Source organism: Schistocerca serialis, chromosome 8 (assembly GCF_023864345.2).
Source record: "Schistocerca serialis cubense isolate TAMUIC-IGC-003099 chromosome 8, iqSchSeri2.2, whole genome shotgun sequence".
NCBI lineage: Eukaryota > Metazoa > Arthropoda > Insecta > Orthoptera > Acrididae > Schistocerca > Schistocerca serialis.
This window is the reverse complement of record NC_064645.1, coordinates 560,690,314-560,711,409: the sequence shown is the minus strand read 5'-3', so window position 1 is coordinate 560,711,409 and position 21,096 is coordinate 560,690,314.

Below are 21,096 nucleotides of genomic sequence, written 5' to 3'. Positions count from 1 at the left end.
ACTCGGCGCGGACCGAAGATGGAACGCCCAACTCCTTCCAGGCATACATACTGGACTCTATCGACCCAAGGGCCAGTCTCAGGTAGCACCTGAAGAAGAGAGCGAGGCACGCTGTTGAAATATCGTGCGAGAACGACGCGAACATCTAGCTGGATTCCCGAATACCCAAGATGGCAACAGATCGCCCACACCAGAAGACTCTACGGTATAATGACTTGGTAGCCGAGCGGTTCTAGGCGCTTCAGTCTGGAACCGCGCGACTGCTACGGTCGCAGGTTCGAATCCTGCCTCGCACATGGATGTGTGTGTGTCCTTAGGTTAGTTAGGTATAAGTAGTTCTAAATTCTAGGGGACGTATGACCTGAGATGTTAAGTCCCATAATGCTCAGAGCCATTTGAACCATATAACGGCTTGTTTATAGCATTTAGTCTCTTCCGCTTAATAGTACTCATTACATGCTGGATGCGGTGCCTTATGCAACTGATAATCATTTTGGCATGATTTTATTTTATTGTACGCCAGTACAGCCGAAACAAATTATAAGTAGGCCCGTGGACTCCTCATCATTATAGGACTAATAACACTAAGATTCCATAATGTCGGATTCCAGTAGAAGATTCAGTTTTCGTTTGTACGGACACGCCTAGTTACGAGTTAACAGGTGTAAAAACGTAGTTTGTCTGCTGATCTGAATGAGCGAGCAAGCGCAGGACTACCTTCGTGACGTACGCGCCGCGGCATGTCTTTCTCGTAGGCATCGAGCGGGACCGAATGACGTCACATGGCGCGATGGCCTGTCGGCACGTTTGAAACTGCTGCTCCTGCGTCCCTACAAACATGAAGCCTAGTCTTTGCTGTCGCTCAACGTCCAATTTCCGCGCCCTTACCCTACTAAGTGCGTACGCCTGGTCTCTGTTAAGCCTTGTTGCTGTTTATTGTAATTTCGGCCACTTCTTTGATAATAAAGTACCGGTACGGAGGTGTTTGAGCCGAAACCCTCGTCTTTTCAAACTGTATTTTATGCCCGTTTTCTAAGTAATGTTCAGCCGAATTCTCAAGTTCCCGTTGTCTGATGCGTCATGAACACTCTGCACAACGCTCAGCGACAGTGCACTTGGTTTGACCTATATAAATTCTATCACATTCACAGGGGACACCATACACGCCAGGAACTCGAAGGCCTATGTTGTCTTTAATGGCGCTCAACATACCCCTTACCTTGAAGGTGGTGCGAAACACTGGTCTCAGTCCATATCTCTTCAGCAAGCGCCCTATTTTGCTAGTAGTTGCTCTACAGTATGGAAGTAATGCAGCTGTCTTTACCTCTTCCGCCAACTCACGAGGCCTCTTTCGTCGGTGGCATTTGAAAACTTTTGCAATTTCTCCCTTGCTGCAACCATTTTCTCTGTACACGTGCTTCAAATGCTGAAATTCAGACTCTGGATGGTCGTTAGGCTGTGATTTTAACTCCTGTCGACGTTGGTGGAGACAGCTGTCGAAAGCTCTAGAGTTTTATTCTAAACGACGCGGCTTGTAAACCTTAAGATTTTATTGAAGCATGCCACCGCGAAAGACACAGAGTACAAGGGAGTAGAATGTTAATAACATTTGTGTTATTTAAAAAGCTTTAAGATTTTCATATAAAAACTGGGCGGCTTTACTCTTCGGTATGCCCTCGTATCTGATATACAAAGGTTATTTAGAAGAAATGAATTCGATAACCTTCAACGTTGAGCAGAAGGAAATTTACGAGAACAGATGTCAACTCTGGGCGTGTATGTATGTATGTGTGTGTGTGTGTGTGTGTGTGTGTGTGTGTGTGTGTGTGTGTGTGTGTGTTTATGTGCACGAGCTATTCGTGTGAATACCAACAGCTAATGCGGACACCGTTACGTGGTATGACTTGCAGGCGACCTTTTTTTATATTTACTAGCAGATTCGTACTGAACCAACACGAACAAATTGCCGTTTCTCTGGAATAAACGGATGTGGATATTTTGTGAACGAGATCAGTGTGAATGAGAAGCGCATTTGAGGTGTGTTTTGCTATTTGAAGGTTAACGCATCAAGTCAGCGGACATCGTCTTTATTGGAGAGGATCCTCGTCATCGCTATTTATTAATTTTTGTGTGGCAGTTAATTACAGTCACGTCACGGGCAGTGGTCACACTGTTTAATCCTTTGCCAGTCGTGTTTCGAAATATACGACGCCTTCGAATTAAATGAACTGTAGTATTTAGAGTCAGGAGGGGGAACTTACATGCCATGCACACACGTAAAACGATTGCTTCAGAACATCAAATCTAGAGTTAAAAACTTTAATTATTGTACTATTACTTGCCCAGTGCCAGAAAAATTTCCATCGAGATTGGCGTAAACACCACGTATTGTTGGTCTCGGCAGGTTAGGATCACACGCAGCACGCCGTCCAAACTGCCGCAACAACACCACAAGAATTATAATATTGAATGTACTTTTACTCCATAATTTCTTATCATATCTGCAAAACAGTTATGTCGCTATATTTGTCTCATAAAAATGTATTTCCATGGCTAAAATAAACATTGTACAATTTTAAAAAACCCTTGCCGCATGTATAGGGTGTAACGGGTGTTAAGTGTAGATATTTTTATATGTGGTACCTTAATATGCACACATATCAGTGTGTTGGATGTTTTTCCCATGCGTCTTCCCACAAACACATTACAAACTTTTACGAGCTGTTGCTTTCTGCACGGTCGTAACTCTACCATTAATGGGGCGTTCATTAAATTGACAGAAATCGTCAGTTATCGATTTATTTTTTGTTTATTAGTAGAGCTCAAGGACAATAAGTTTACAAATATTTCAGTGATGAAATCGCATCCGAAGTGCCTGAAAAATAATTAAATGTGGGACGCAGCCTACATTTCAATACTAGTTCGGTGAGCAATGATTACGTGGGTTACTTTCAAGCAAACTTGCTCAGCATACATCTAGAAGACTGTGATATAGAATCTTTGGTTTCATAGATCATCTGTGACGCTTTTCCATATATTAGAAACAATAACAAAACAGCTGCTTTGTTTATGAAGAAGCAGTTCTTGTTTTTCGTCTGCTGCAGTTGTCGGAATTGAAACTTACGACACAGTTCTCGTATTTAATGATGGAATGTAGGGAAGATGAAGATATTAGAGAGAAAGGGCTTTAAGATAAGAAATTTCACACAAGATGGCTTCAGAGAAATAAATTTACGGCGGTTCTCCGCAGCTGAAAAGTCGACTGAAGAAGGAAAGAAGGCAGGAAACAAGAAACCACAAGAGAAGCTTTGAAGGGAAAGAGGATCCTGAGTACAAATTTGGGGCCTTCTGAAGGGGTGACACAAGAATAAACGTTATGTTGAACTTTAAATTGTATTTCCAGAAAATTATGTTTTTTAAAGTTTATGTACCGATTCCTCAGAACCTATGAAGGCTAGAATTATGGAAATTTTGTGCACTTATTTCTATAAATCCAATAAATGTTTTCTGAAGAGCAAATTTTGAAATTTTGAGTGTAAGCTGAGATATGACACAAATGCTTGGATGTTGGCATGAATTTTATATTATACTTATAGAATTAAAAATTATTAAAATTCTTCTATTCGATATGTTCAAAAAACCTCATGAGAGAGGCTTACTATAAGCAAAGAGATTATACAGAGAAAATTTTGTAGAAATCTCTTGAATAGTTTTTGAAAAAAAGGTACATACATTATTTTTAAAATAAAATTTTTAAATTCCCTATAAAGGTTAATATATATATAAATGTGTTAATTTCATGAGAAGCATGGTTTTGGCGCCTCTTTGAAATAGTGGGTGTTTTTCATGAACGTTCCCTGTTAAGTGGACTAGCCTATCATTTTGCATCCACGCGATCACACTTCAACACCTGACCTGCTGCCCAGGGTAAAAGAAGCATTAGTGGCTTGCTCATGCCACACACACTTGCAGATACCAACCAACCTAAGAATATACGACTTGTAATACCTGTAATTATTAGACTGCAAATGACGCAAATAATGAATGTAATTTTTTTTCAGTAGACCGTCCTGAGTCACCAACAGAAATGTCTGCTCGCTTACCGGTTACCCCTGTATACCGCTTGAGATTCACTGCAACGATGATGCCATATTATTCAGCCACTCTTAGACAATGATTTTAAAATTAAAGAGCCGTCGAGATGATTGAAAGCTTGTAATCGACCAACTAATTGGTCCTAGCAAATTAACACACGGTAGTAGAATAAAGACATCGTCACCAGTGACGTGTCGCAAAAGGAGCACGCGAACGCCGGAGGCATTAAACTAGTGTGGCGGGAAATGAACCCATTTTTGTGCTGCTTTTACGGAGCCATCGCTTTGATCGTTGAGCTGTGTGAATAACGCCTGGCTCCCCTAGCAGCACAAAGCCCTGCCGCGCTTTTTTTTCCAGCCACGCAATTTCGTAACGAAGACATCGAGACGGCACACGGCAACTAAAATCCCTATTTTGACAATTCTTTCCTCGTTATGATTCCAATATTTCACACCATGGAGAATTCTGGGCACTGCGAAAACAACAAATGCTAGGTTTAATTTCATTTTTTGCACGCTACCTTTCTAGTGATTCTACTTAGTTGTTTTACATACCACTCTCTTCGATTGTCTCTACTGTCAAATAACGTATGCCAAATTACTTTAGCAAATACTCCACCGACATATTCCTTCTTTTCCATTGACTTCTTCTCAGTCTCATTTTCATTTTTCATTTCCTCGCCCCACTTAATTTTCATCGGTTGCTGCGCCACATATTAAAAGTACTCCGTGTCTCTTGTTTTACAGTTGTGTACGTCACAGTTTAGCACAACACTTCACTTCGTATGTGCAGCTGAAACAAAAGTCTTAGTCAGATTTCAGTTTTTGAGATTAGTGGTCTCGGTTCACATGGTTCACGTAGAATCTGTCTTCATTTGCTCTGGTGTATCATCACAGATTTTTTTCAGGAGCTTCACGATGACTGAAATGTGGACATTAGTCGTGCTACTAGGTAGATATTTTAGTCACCATGAAGTTCCAGAAATTCCGGCGAGGTATACAGCACCATGTGTCTTCTTTTCCCTGGCAGTCTTGCAGATTTTACGTTCCAGAGGCATGCGACTATATTATATAATTTCGACAGTACTGCACAAAGGTCACTTAGTAAAACGTCATCAGCTGGTGAATGATTGATAATATTACGCGTTTCTGGATAACCCATCATCAGATATCTGTGAATATTTGTAGTCATGCCAAAAAAGCGACAACAGCGTGATGATGCATCACAAAAATAACCCTAAGTTACAAGTAAAAGACACACACCAGACAGATCCAGTTTAACAGATGAACTGAAGATATATGTTACATACGTAACTGTCGAAGGCAGACAGGCCATTCCACAAGGATAATAGCAACACGAAACAAAATTCTAGCGGAGGTGGCGATAGTGTTACCTTAGTGGCGCTACACAGCATCTTGTAACAGACTAATACTTACGTGCTACAATTTTTAAAAGTACATGATGTCGTATAACCAGAAAGATCCAAACGACAGAAAAAAGGAGATAAGTAATTATTGGCTAATAAGCAACATAGCAGAAATAAAGATCTTGAGACAATTTTACATAAGTAAAATAAGAAATTTTTTAAAAATTTACAGGCATTTACGATGTCCTCGCCGTAGAATTTTGTTCCGTGTCATTGCTGCTGCTTTTATTACTTGATTATGTATCCTCTGTCTCACAGATATCTGATGATGATTAATCCAGAAACGCGTAATATTAAACTGATCATTTGCCAGCTGATGACGTTTTGCTAAACGACCTATTCAGCATTCGTGCAGTACTGTTCCGATCAAACTTATTCTACTGTATCTTCTTTTTTTACTGTTATTATCGTTGTTTGCCTCTCCTTGCTCTTGTGTTTCATGTATGTGCGATTCAGCCAACCTTCAACTAACCTCTTTAATAATACTTCTAAATGTTCATGATTTCGAGGTAGATGGGCAACATCACCTGCGGTCAGTGAAGCTACTCCCATGTCTCATACGTTTGTTATTTTGTTCAGAAATTTTATTTCGATATTTTCGTTCTTATTAACAAAAAGACCGAGAAGTACATGTGATAAACTGCATCTTATAATTTTTGTAACATGTCTCCGTCGTTTCTTGCCTTTGCACACTCATTCATGCCGTTTCGTTTTTGTAGACATCACAATGTATTTTTCCCTGCTCGATGGAAAATTATAATTTATTTTTGTATATATTTATCATTTCTGACATTGCTCAGAACTTTCGATGTCCCATAATGTCTTATTCTGAAAATCTACGTAGAGGAGTGTTTGGTGCTGCAGGACCTGTCGTTCTTGTATGCTGCTTAAACATTCTGGACGCGAAGTTTAGTGATCGTGTAGTAGCTATACATACAGGGTGACTATTATTGAACTGTATGAAATAAATTCGTCATAACTTCTGAACGGTTTGCGTTAGGACGTTGAAACTGCACGGTTGGCGGCGGGGCATGATGGGGATTATATGGTTTCGCTTAGCGACGAAGCCGACTTTCATTTCTACAGGTTATTCTATAAGCAAAATTGGCGCATTTGGGGGACTGTGAATCCGCATTTCGCAATCGAGACGTCTGTTCACCTTGAACGGGTGACTGTGTGGTGTGCAGAGTCCAGTCACGGAATAATCGGAGCGATATTCATTGATGGCACGGTGACTACCGAACGGTACATGGAGATTTTGGAAGATGATTTCATTCCCATTATCCAAAGTGACCCTGATTTCGACAAGATGGATGTGGTTCATGCAAGACGAAACTCGACCCCATCAAAGCAGGAAAGTTTGATACCCTGGAGGAACACTTGTGGGGACCGCATTCTTGCTCAGGAATACCCAGAGGCCACTGACATGGGCCTCGATTGGCCGCCACATTCTCCGCATCTGAACACATGCGACTCCTTTTTGTGGGGCTATGTTAAAGACAAGGTATACAGCAATAACCCCAAAACCATACCTGAGATGAAAACAGCCATTCAGGAGGTCGGCGACAGCATCGATGTTCCTACATTTCAGCAGGTCATGAAGAATTTCGCTATTCGCCTGCGCCACATCATCGCCAATTTTGGCAGGCTTATCGAACATGTCATAACCTAAATCCGAATATCTGTAGTGATTTTTACATGTTGAATAAAGTGTGTGTACGTCATAGTTTGTAACTAATTTACCGTTTTTCGTACAGTTCAATAATTGTCACCCTGTATCTACAGTTGGTTTTGCTGGCATAGACTCTATTTGACGTTTATATGTTGCTTTTGATTCTGTAATATGTGCAAAGGATGTTAGCAATGAAACATTCAAATTTACTTAAATTTAAAATCATTTTAGTGGAAAAATGAGCATTTACTGTACGCCACGTGCACCAAGCCAGCACGCGTTTCGATACTCAACCCATCGACAGGCCACTCCTCAGAAGATGTATTATGCTACTGTGCGAAGCTTTGCTTTTGTCTTAACACTGAGACTATAGGCGGTTTGCTACTGATCTTATGCACCTGGTGTCGAGGTTTCGTAATGAAAATGATGAAGAACGAGGAACTACCGTCTATTACAAATTTCAGTCTGTAAAAATTTGCGTGCTGGCTATGTATGAAAAAGCGAGGAAGGTTACTTTTTAATGTCATGTTGTCGTAAGCTGTATTATAGGGGTGACGTGAGGAGTGCTCTTTCCGAACTTCAAAGTGTGTGAATGAAAGTGAAAGATTTAGGTTTTGCTTGGTTTCTTTAAACCGAATTCGGCAAATACCACGGCTGTACCTTTGAAAGTGAAAGTAGGACGGGTTATAGCAAGATGGACCAAGCTCAAGTCGCGCTTGAAGTAGGAGCAACTAGTACATTTACCTGGGTCTAATAATTTTTGGTAATGCTTTGGACTCCGTTTCGACTATGAAGGGCAGTCAAATGAAAGTCGAACTCCCACCACACGGGGGCCATGGAATGGTTCCAATCAAAAGTAATCAGTACACGGGTTAAGATGTTTATCCCACATGGAGACGAGACCATCAATTCCTGTACCGTAGGACGCGGTCGGCCGCTGACAGATCCACAACCGCGCGCGCTCTTGCACTTCCTCATCCGACTGTAATGACGCACACGCGTGTGTTTCTTCAAGTCGTCAAAGATGTGAAAATTACATGGTGAAAGATCCAGGTTGTATGGAGGATGTTGCAGTGTTTCCCTGGCAAATCGCTGAAGAGTAGCCTTTGTCCGATTAGCAGTGCGGGGGTGTGCGTTATCGTGCAACGGGATTGTTCCGTTCGATAGCCTGCGGACGGTCTGAGGGCAAACGGCAAATCCAGTAGTAGGAACACCCCACATTTCCCGGCCAAAAAAAATCCAAAGCTGTCCACACGAATTCCGATAAGCTGCTGTATAACGACTGCCTTCATACTGCCAATCGAACGAAAACTACGCTGCAGCGATCTAGTTAGGAAACACTGGAACATTGTTCTTATAGTCCTCATCTTTCACCGTGTGATTTTCAAATCTTTGGCGATCTGAAGAAAGACGTGCGTGGACATCTATTTCAGTCGGAAGAGGAAGCGAAGACTGGGTGTGGTTGTGAATCCGTCAGTGGCCGAGCGCGTTCTGCGAAATAGTATTTGATTGTCTCGTTTCCCAGTGAGATAAATGGCTTTAACGCGTTTAGTGATTACCTCTGAATAGAATCATTGGCGGGTGTCCGGTTTTCATTTGACTGCCCCTTGAAAATATGTAGTGACAGCCCCGCGGAAATCAGTCGTCGCTTCATTCAGCCCAACGTCCGAACGTGCGCGTCAATGGTACACCTCGCATTGTGAGTCACCAAAATAACGAGAAACATAACTGAAAAAAACTAAAACAAGGAGATTTCATATCGCCAAAACTATTCCCTACGGTCCTGCAGGAAGTTACCCTATTCCTGAACTTCTAAACAAAAGGGAATATGTGTTGACGGATGACATTCTGCTGCTCACCTCCAGTTGGCCAACAAATTGAGGAACTTAATACATCAAGTTTGAAAGTAGGCTTGGAACGCATTTTCAATAGCGTCAAAATGATGTGTAACTAACAATCTATAACATATTTGAAACAAGGTAGAACTAGTTGAGGTTTTGAATTTTGTATTTTTCTTTATTCATTTATTTTTAATGTATTGCCCTTTATATTTACCATTTAGCTACAGAAATGAGTAACTACGGATTTGGTATATAATATCATACACTGAAGAGCCAAAGAAACTGGTACACCTGTCTAATGTCGTGTAGAGCCCCCGCGAGCACGCAGAAGTGCCGCAACTCGACGTGGCATGGACTCGACAAATGTCTGAAGTAGTGCTGGAGAGAACTGACACTATGAATGGTGCAGGCTGTCCATAAATCCGCAAGAGTACGTGGGGGGGGGGGGGGAGGTGTGTGTGTGGGGGGGAGATCTTTTCTGAACGGCACGTTGCCAAAGCATCCCAGATACGTTCAATAATGTTCATGTCTGGGGCTTTTGGTTGCCATCGAAAATGTTTAAACTCAGAAGAGTGTTTCTGGAGCCATTCTGTAGCAATTCTGGACGTGTGGATTGTCGCATTGTCCTGCTGGAATTGCCCAAGTCCGTCAGAATGCACAGTGGATATGAGTGGATGCAATTGGTAAGGCAGGATGCTTACGTACATATCACCTGTCAGAGTCGTATGTAGACGCATCATGGGTCCCATATCACTTCAACTGCACACGCTCCACACTATTTCAGAGTCTCCACCAGCTTGAACAATTCCCTGTTGATATGCAGGGGCCATGGATTCATGAGGATGTCTCCACACTCGTCCATGTCCATCCGCTGGATACAATTTGAAACGAGACTCGTTCGACCAGGCAAGAAGTTTCCAGTCATCAACAGTACAATGTCGGTGCTGACGTACCCAGGCGAGGCGTAAAGCTTTATGTCGTGTAGTCATCAAGAGTACACGAGTGTGTCTTCGGCTCCGAAAGCCAATATCGATGATGTTTCATTGAACGGTTCGGATGCCGTCACTTGTTGATGGCCCAGCATTGAAATCTGCAGAAATTTGCGGAAGGGTTGCAATTCTGTCACGTTGAACGATCCACTTCAGTTTTCGTTGGTCCCGTTCTTGCAGGATCTTTTTTCAGCCGGAGTGATGTCGGAGATTTTATGTTTTACCGGATATTCAGGTTACTCGTGGAATGGTCGTGCGGAAAAATCCACACTTCATCGCTACCTCGGAGATGCTGTGTGTCCCATCGATCGTGCGCCGACTATAACACCACTGTCAAACTCATTTAAATCTTGACAACCTGCCATTGTTGCAGTCGTAACCGATATAACAACTGCGCCACATACTTGTCATCTTTTATAGGCGTTGCCGACCGCATCGCCGTATTCTGCTTGTTTACAAATCTCTGTATTTGAATACGCATGCCTATACCAGTTTCTTTGGCACTTCAGTGTATATACAGCGTAGGCATTAGAAATTAAATTATATTCAGGTAAACTTCATGGTGCCTTTTGTACATTCACAGATTCTTAAGCTGGAACGTCTGTGTCTGACTTATAACTGGATATCCGCTTCTTGCAGGAATCGGGCAATCATGACATAGTGCGTTATGGTAAGCTATCGAAACGGGACCGTTACAGATGTAGGTTGGAAAATTCCTGCTCTGATCAAAGCTTTAAGAAACTTGGGACGGAATCTGTCATTGCGTGAACATCAGAGTATCTCATGGTTGAGGTCTGCAATCTCAACTGGATGGACTTCGCAGTTTGGAGATGGCTGAATTTTAATCCTGTGAAGATGCGAAGAATGACAGCCGTGACCCAGGTTTTTCGCGGAGTACGCAGCTGTACTGCGGCATAATGTCTTACTTTGGACTGCTGTGGGATCTCTCACGCCTGTGACCATTTTTGATGAACCTTTTCCTTTACTGCAGCAACAAAATCTGTATGTGGAAGGCAAGTGTAGGTTTTGTATTCAGGACAGTTGAAGCAGTGACTGGATGGAGGGTAAAACGTATAAACAGGAGGGGAAAAATGTCACGTGGGCTGCTTCGGGTAAGCTATACGGGGTTTGCTAAACTGTGCTCTGGGCAGGGCTGAAAAGTAAAGCTTAGAATCATCTGTGTGCGTACTACACCCCTGACTTAGTCAGTGACGCATATAAAGGACGTTGTTCAGCGACTCAATGGAGAGATGAACGATGGAATTTTCTAGGGGAGACAAGAAAATAAACAGCTGGATCTGGAAGCAGACTGCAGTGGAGGACGTAGTTATGACCGTTCTAACAGTGGAACCGAGGTGGGCGAGACATGTACCAGGCGAATGGACGCTAGGCGGGCCCAGCAAGTACTTCAGTGGACAGAGATGACGGCGTGGTGGAAGGGGGGAGTCCTACATCTATATGGACATGACTACTCTGCAGTTCACACTTAAGTGCATGGCAGAGGGTTCATACAGTAGAACCACTTTCAGACTATTGCTCGACTGCTCTGCCCTAGATTATCGCGTGGGAAAAATGAACTAAATCTTTCCTTGCCACCTCTGATTTCTCTTATTTTATCATGGTGCTCGTTTCTCTCCATGTAGGTAGGAGTCTGCAAAATATAGTCGCATCGGAGTAGAAAATCCGTCGCAACGGAAAACGCTTTTGTTTTAATGATTGCCACCTCAATTCGCTTACCATATCCGTGATACTCTCTCCTCTAGTTTGCGATAATACAAAACGAGCCGTCCGTCTTTCAGTTTTTTCGATGCTCTCTGTCAATCTGATCTGGCAAGAATCCCTTAACAAACAGCATTACTCCAGAAGAGGACGGAAGAGCTTGGTCTAGGCGTGTTCTTAGTAGATTTGTTGCATCTTCTAATTGTTTTGCGAACGAAACACAGCCTTTGGTTCGACAGTTTCCGTGCGATACTTGCTGCTTGAGTTGTTCGTACTTAGAATACCTAGATATTTACTTTGATCGATAAGCTTTAAATTTTTGTGATATATCGTACTCCCAAATATAACGTACTTCCTTTAGTGGACATCATACTATTTATTGTTTAGAGTCAATTGCCATTTTTCGCACCTTTCAGTTATCTTCTGTAAATCATTTTGAAATTAATTTTGTACTTCTGATGAGTTTACTGGATGGTAAACGACAGTATCACCTGAAAACAGTCTACCGGGGCTGGATAGCCGGCCGGGGTGGCTGAGCGGATCTAGGCGCTACAATTTGGAACCGCTACGGTCGCAGGTTCTAATCCTACCTCGGGCATGGATGTGTGTGATGTCCGTAGGTTAGTTAGGTTTAAGTAGTTCTAAGTTCTAGAGGACTGATGACCACCGCAGTTAAGTCCCATAGTGCTCAGAGCCATTTGAACCGGGGCTGGATAAAAATATAGAAACACCGCGACAAATGCATACTTGAATATAAAGTGCAGATGATAGCCAAGCCTGCAATTTGCTCTTTTGCATTTGACACGGACGGCACCTGTGCAATGTTCTCAATTCGTTACAAGTGTCAGTGGTCAGCACAGTGTTCTGTGCAGTTGTGACTGCATTATGTCGGAGGTAAGTGAATTCTGAGGTGGGCAAATTGTTTGTGCTCGTATGGTGAGTGTTTCCGTAACCAAGTTAGCCGAAGTGTTTGGTGTTTCAGGAGACACCGTATCGTATATCTACACCGCATGCAGGGATAACAGGAAAACATCATCCGCTGATTCACAGCGTGTTGAGTGATCGTGGCGGACGGTCATTGGAGAGCATTATGACGAAAATTGAGGGGGACTTCTGCAGAAGTCACTGTCGCACTCACGAACACAGCAGCACCAAAACAACACAGGGGATTACAGGGAGAGCTAAAATTACAAACCATTCATCAGTGATGCAAATGCTCGTAACAGGGTGTGCTGAAGACGTAAGGAGCAACGGAAAAATGTCATTTGTTCGGATGCGTCTTGTTTCACACTGTCTCCAACTTATGGCTGTATTTGCGTCGCAAGAGTGAAACATGACGGGGTTTCGGCGATTGTTTGGGCAGCCGTTATCCTGGCATTCCATGGACCCTATGGTTACTCTGCAAGATCGCTTTACTACCAAGAATGATGTGGCCATTTTGGTTGATCAAATCCATTTCATAATACAATGTTTGTTCCCCAATGGTTATGCTGCGTTCCAAGCTTGCACCGTCAGCTACTGGTTTTAAGAGCACGAAGATGAATATTGCGCATCTCCTCTGGCCAGAACAGTCACCAGATCTCACCATTTTTCCATTATCGTTAGCACGCTGGACTCGCATTCCCTAGGACGACGGTTCAAACCCGCGTCCTGCCATCCACATTTAGGTTTCCCTTGATTTCCCAAAATCGCTCCAGGCAAGCGCAGGATGGATCCTTTGAAAGGGCACGGCGGATTTCCCCTCTCGTCCTTGACACAATCTGAGCCTTTAGTCCGTCTCTAATGACCTCGACGGGACGTCAAACTCAATTTTCCTTCCTTTTTCTTCCACCATCGTTATCTGAACATGCCACTGTTTTGCAAGGTTCCTGTGAAAACCGTACAGGACCTGCATTTATAGACGACTGGAAGCTGTTTTGAACGCCAGCAGTTTTCCTATACCGTATTATACGTGGTGATGTGTTTGTGGTGTTTCCACATTTTGGCTCACCTGCTATAAGAAGACTGGTTAGATCGTCTTCTAAATCGTTTGTATAGATAAAGAAACATCAGAAGAGTTAACATCATCGTTCCCTTGCTAAACCTCAGACATCATTTGTGTTTCACTCGACGACTTTCTGTCAGTTTCTATGGACTCTGACCTGTTACTGCGCAGATGGTATTAGAAAAAGTAGACGAGCCACAAGAATCTAACAGCTGAAGGCCGTGATGTGAGAAAAAGTCTATAGTAATTTATTGACCAGCAATTTGCACATCAAAAGGCTGTTCGTTATCCTAGTGATGGTAATGATTATTGTGGTAATGATGATGTATTTCCGTAAAAACTGCTTAAAGCATGGGGTTAATTTCTTTTTGTTTTGAATATGATGTGTTTAAAACTTACTTACTATACTTTTGCGTGTTTTAAAGCTACTGCAAGCTGTCATGTGCCTCTAATCCCCTAAAAGATGAGCAGAAAAATAATTCCTGCTATGTTTAATGAATCAAATTGCCTCGCGTACAATTTTCCGATGAAAAGGTTCGCTTCAAACAATCTCTGTCGTTTACATCGATAGGATAGTTCTTGTTTCTCAAACATCCAAAGCCCAGCAGGCCCCGTATTTTACTTGCACGTTTCCATTAGCACAATGGAGACTTATTCTGTAGTTCTTGGAGTTTTTTTCGGTATTTTTACTCATATATTGCGCCTTTGTGCGAAGTTCGAACTTCAAGCAGGTGTCAGACAAGAAAGGTTCAGAGTGGCAAAGTTTCACTTTTCCCCCTTAACAATGGGTTTCGAGTCAAAATTCTTCAGTTTCACAGCTACTTTCTTTGTGCATTTCTCTACAATCTGGGCCATCCTGTGAAATTTTCCCGTCGACGATGCCCACTCTCTCCGTGTTACCTGCTCTCATCGTCCGTCTTCCGGCGAGAAAATTAACTGCGTCTTCTGCGTTCTCGCGGATGATGCTACGTGTGAAGCCCTAAAGTACTCCGCTGGAGCGAGCGGCCAAATGGTGTAAATTGCCCTGAAGATGGCCCTATCGTGGGTTGAAACCGGTTGGCGGCAAAATAAAGAATGCAATTTTGAATAATTGATCGTAGAAGCAATGACAGAAACAAGTGAAAGGTTTAGGGGTGAGATTTAAATTCAGGGTGAAGGATGTCAGTACTGAGATTCGGTGATGACTTCGCAAGCTTGAGGTGTTGATGAAAGATTATGGAACCCTTTGAATGGAATTAAGTCTAATGGGCAGAGAATAGAACTAAGACTATACCACTGAAAGATGAAAATAATGAGGAGTAACAGAGCTGAGATTACCAATAAACCTAAGATTAGATTTGTGTACCAGGCAGACAAAGCGAAGGAATTCTGTTAGCTTGAAGCAAGATATCACGTGATGGAAGAAGCAACAAAGACATAAAAAGCAGAGTAGCACAGGAAAAGAGAGAACTCCAATTCAAAAGAATTCTATTAGTATTAAACATAGGCTGTTAAGTGAGGAATAAATTTCTGAAAATGTGCGTCTGAAGAACGTCGTTGTATTGTAGTCAATCATAGACTGAGGGAAAACCGGAAAATAAGAGAATCGAAGCGCTTGACATGTGGCGCTGTCGGTGGATTTATAAGATAAAAAATGAGTCTCCGCAGAAATGGTGAGGAAATGACTATGTGGAGAACGATGACTGCACGTAGGGACAGGATGATAGGTCGTGTGGTAACACACCAGGGAATAATAGAGGAGAGTAGAAGATAAAAACTATAGAGGGGAACCACACAAATATTCGAGTATGTTGGGTAGGAGTGGTACCCTGACGTGAGGAGGTATGAGCGGACTGGCAGGCCGCATCAGACCAGTCAGACACTGATTAAAAAAAAAAAAACAAATCGTAAAGTATGAGCAATGTTAATCGATACAAAAAACGTCGCAGAGGGTCGATTTCATTACAAGTCGATAAAATTACACGTTTAAAGGCGTTTAGTTGTATTGAATGAAAGCATTGTCATTGGTCTCGTAAGAATGGTACTGCGTACATTATTGTTTTGTGGGAATAAAAGACAATGTTTCGTTTATTATACTGTTGAAATAGGACTGTTGTGCTCAATGGAAGAGCTATATGTTTCGTGAGAAGAACCCCCATCGGAGCTCAGCAAGGTTGAAGAGTTAGAAAATCCGGTCACAACTAGTAAACGAGCACCTTTAGAGGCGCCTGCTTGCGACAGGAACTACACCTCTGGCCATTAAAATTGCTACACCAAGAAGAAATGCAGATGATAAACGGTTATTCACTGGACAAATATATTATACTAGAACTGACATGTGATCACATTTTCACGCAATTTCGGTGCATAGATCCTGAGAAATCAATCCAGAACAACCACCTCTGGGCGTAATAACGGCCTTGATACGCCTGGACATTGAGTCAAACAGAGCTTGGATGGCGTGTACAGGTACAGCTGCCCATGCAGCTTCAACACGATACCACAGCTCATCAAGAGTAGTGACTGGCGTATTGTGACGAGCCAGTTGCTCTGCCGTCATTGGCCAGACGTTTTCAGTTGGCAAGAGATCTGGAGAATGTGCTGGCCAGGGTAGCAGTCGAACATTTTCTGTATCCAGAAAGGCCCGTACAGGACCTGCAACATGCGGTCGTGCTTTATCCTGCTGAATTGTAGGGTTTCGCAGGGATCGAATGAAGGGTAGAGCCACGGGTCGCAACACATCTGAAATGTAACGTCCACTGTTCAAAGTGCCGTCAATGCGAACAAGAAGTAACCGAGACGTGTAACCAATGGCACCACATACCATCACGCCGGGTGATATGCCAGTATGACGATGACGAATACACGCTTTCAATGTGCGTTCACCGCGATGTCGCCAAACACGTATCCGACCATCTTGATGCTACCTGGATTCATCCGAAAAAATGACGTTTTGCCATTCGTGCACCCAGGTTCGTCGTTGAGTAGATCATCGCAGGCGCTACTGTGTGTGATGCAGCGTCAGGGGTAACCGCAGCCACGATCTCCGAGCTGATAGTCCATACTGCTGCAAACGTCGTCGAACTGTTCGTGCAGACGGTTGTTGTCTTTGTAACGTCCCCATCTGTTGACTCAGGGATCGAGATGTGGCTGCACGATCCGTTACAGCCATGCGGATAAGATGCCTGTCATCTCGACTGCTACAAATGTAATGTATTGCGAATACATAGAAAGAAGGATCCTTTATTGTATGATTATATGATAGCGGAACAAACACTGGTAACAGTTACTTCTGTAAAATATCTGGGAGTATGCGTGCGGAACGATTTGAAGTGAAATGATCATATAAAATTAATTGTTGGTAAGGCGGGTACCAGGTTGAGATTCATTGGGAGAATCCTTGGAAAACGTAGTCCATCAACAGAGGAGGTGGCTTACAAAACACTCGTTCTACCTATACTTGAGTATTGCTCATCAGTGTGGGATCCGTACCAGGTCGGGTTGACGGAGGAGATAGAGAAGATCCAAAGAAGAGCGGCGCGCTTTGTCACAGGGTTATTTGCTAAGCGTGACAGCGTTACGGAGATGTTTAGCAAACTCAAGTGGCAGACTCTGCAAGAGAGGCGCTCTGCATCGCGGTGTAGCTTGCTGTCCAGGTTTCGAGAGGGTGCGTTTCTGGATGAGGTGTCGAATAAATTGCTTCCCCTTACTTATACCTTTCGAGGAGATCACGAATGTAAAATTAGAGGGATTCGAACGCGTACGGAGGCTTTCCGGCAGTCGTTCTTCCCGCGAACCATACGCGACTGGAACAGGAAAGGGAGGTAATGACAGTGGCACGTAAAGTGCCCTCCGCCACACACCGTTGGGTGGCTTGCGGATTATAAATGTAGATGTAGATGTAGATACGAGGTCGTTGGGATCCAGCACGGCGTTCCGTATTACCCTCCTGAACCCACCGATTCCATATTCTGCTAACAGTCATTGTATCTCGACCAACGCGAGCAGCAGCAATGTCGCGATACGATAAACCGCAATCGCGATAGGCTACAATCCGACCTTTATCAAAGTCGGAAACGTGATGGTACGCATTTCTTCTCCTTACACGAGACATCACATCAACGTTTCACCAGGCAACGCCGGTCAACTGCTGTTTATGTATGAGAAATCGGTTGGAAACTTTGCTCATGTCAGCACGTTGTAGGTGTCGCCACGGGCGCCAACCTTGTGTGAGTGCTTTGAAAAGCTAATCATTTGCATATCGCAGCATCTTGTTCCTGTCGGTTAAATTTCGCGTCTGTAGCACGTCATCTTCGTGGTGTAGCAATTTTAATGGCCAGTAGTGTACATTTATGTCGCATCACCAGCGGCGACGTTCAGTTGGTGTTCAGTTGACGTCCTGAACACGGTCAGGGCAGAGGAGCCCATTTGGCGGCCGGGATCTAAATTTAGTTTGCGGCTGCTGCAGGGGCGGCCCTCATTAGCGAGTTGTCGCCCTCATCCTGGGAGCTGTGGCCGTGTGAACAGCCGAGGAGTACGCCCGTCTTGTGACAGGAACGTGCTCGCTGGCCCAAAGAGTCCTCTCCGGACTCCAGTGTGCTTCCCGGTTCCGTCCTGGTCATTGCAGTCTGCTTTTTTTCGGTTAGTTGTAATACTCTACTGCCGGGAGAGTAGGAAGGAGGTGTCCGAGATGGACTGCTGTGCAGTTGCCTCCGAAGAACGGGTGTTTACTCGGGGCTCTTACACTAAACAGCGACGCTGAGAGTGAGGTTCGACTACCCATCAACTGCGCGGTTTTTCGGTACACAAAGTGTGTCGAACAACTGCGTTTTTTTCCGTGCCAGAAAGCTTAGCGACTCTCATTAAAAATAATGTCCGCGATGAGAAGCTGATATGCCACTGCGGCCGCTCGTCTTCTGTCAACGGCGTCACTTGGACGCCGCATGGAGGGGCTGTTGCAACCGATGTCAGCTCTCCGAAACAAAAGCCACTGCTTCTCTGCCGAATCGTTTCATTCAAACACACTACCTGCTACTGATGGCAGTGAAGCCGTCCTCTCACGGGACGTGGAAATGCACGTGAACGAGGATCGTGACGTGACACCGTGGAATTCCACATTCTACTACACTATGGGACGTGAAATAAACAATCTGGCGTGTTAGAGTTTTGTCTATTGGTAGAGGCATGTGGACAACGTGACAAGCAGAACATAGCAACTGCCATATTGTGTGGCGTTAAACGTATTTGGGGAGTTTTCTTTCTTATAGATCACGTGCTACGAATAAAAGATGTTTCAAAGCATCAACAAATTGAGGATCTCTCGAAAACGAGTCGTTTTACCTACGATTTGTTATGACAGGAAGGTACATATCGGTAGGCCAAGGCTTCCCGTAGTTGACGTTCTTAGTGTTATAACTTGTGTGCTTCAGAAGTATACCGTTTCAGTCCTAGCAGTACAACGATCTATCATAAGCTCGTCTTTTTGGTACGGTTTTTATATTGAATATCAAATATGACATTTGTAGATGAAGTCTTTACGTTCCATTTCGTCGCCTGTAGTAACTGCAGCACAGTCGGTAGCTTCAGGACCTGTGAAAAAGTGAAGTGTAGCAGGTTTGCGTCCACCTCCACTCAATTTTTTTTTCATCTTTTGATTTCTAAAATATTCTGGTTGTTCGTTATTTATTTAATACAAATGTTACCTCAAAAGTCAATATTATTTATTATAAATAATATTTTCTGCAATTCTTGTTGCAAAGGCTAACGACTGGAATGTTCACCAAGTGACCAGGCATGATAACGTGACTGCCAATCTATGTCAGAAAATAAACAATAGCTATATGAAACTTTCTGGGTTTATAGACTGGCTCATGTTTATATATTGCGGCTAAATATTTTTTTCAATGATGATGAGCGGTTTCCAAAGACTCTTATGTTCCAATAGAATGAAATTACGAAACGAATCTTGATCTTGAAATTTACGTGACGAAGAACGTTATTTCAGGGTGTTGGTAGTTACAGCAACGTCGAGAATATGGATATTATGGATGTTCAAACAGGAATTATATACTGTGTCCCAAGAATATTCAATCTAAAGCCGAAAGAGGGATGAAACTGCAATAGAGTTAACGAATAAAGTCTACTAGCATGTATCTGAGGTCGTTGTACAGCATTATGTGGTGTACCTTTACCAGAAATTCACTGTTCAAGCCGTCGACGCGTCCAGAAATTTCTTCGTGATTTTCTCCTTCTTCTTCGACAGTCGCTGTCAGGGTTAACGCAGCTATTTTAAGCGCGTCCACTTTCGTAAAGAAACTGTGTGGTTTGCGAGCCAAATAAAGCCGACAACGGCCGCTGGAGAGCGCTGAGATCGCAAACCACTTCAACCAGCTCGTCCCGTGTGCCGACGGCCCTGTCTCTCGTCAGGTCGGATGTTCCGCTCGCATCCGCGTCCACGTCAACGTTAGCTGCCCCGTCCCGTGGGGGACGGCTTTCTCACTGCTGTCTTTCCTCCCAGTGCTGCATTCAGCGCTGCTCCATTCTGTCTCCGGTCTGTTATTCCAGCAGTGTTAGCTGTACGTTAACAGCGGTACACAGCACTGTGGACAGGTTTATTGATGAAAAGTTGGTCGATATGAACCTCGTGCATGGGTTCACTGAATGCAACCAATAACGATGTTAAGGTGAGCTGTTCCCGCAGCGACGGAAACGACACCGCCTTTTCATCACCGAGTTTCTGTGTGTACCTTATGGTGACTGCATATTACAACCTTTTTCGTGTCGGGAAGATATTTCCATAGAAAAAATTGTAAATGGGGTGAATGGGGTAAAGAACCGCTTAAACTAGTTAACTGAAAACTGAGTGCGACAAAATCTCTAGCTAGCAATGTGAAAGCAAGTACTTTTAAATTCCATTTACAGTGTAGATTATGTCTTCTGGGCTACAGGGTGGGCGAGAAGTCCTCGCACACCTGTTTAGCATCGAATGTTATTATGTATGTTGGTAGCTTACTTCTTATCAGTTGTTAGAATCCATTGTTGGGATTCATGTTTACATGTTTTCGCAGTCGCAGTCACAGTCGAGTTTTAATTTGTAGCGATGACAGACGTGAGCGGTCATGGTTACACTACTGAGGAGCGGTCAGTGACAAGTGTGTGGGTGTGCGAACAGCAACATACAGGGCAGACCAGGGCAGACAATGAGACAGATTATGGGTGCATTCCAGTAAAGATTCAATAAGGCTCCAAAGCGAAAGACAATACCTCTGGATTGCGAAAGGCGTCCTTTTGCTTTTGGCGGAGTGGGAGAAAGAAGACGCGAGAAGAAACATGAGCCGGAGTCTCTGCTTCGATTGAACAACCGTCTATGAATTCGACGCGTGAACCTGCTC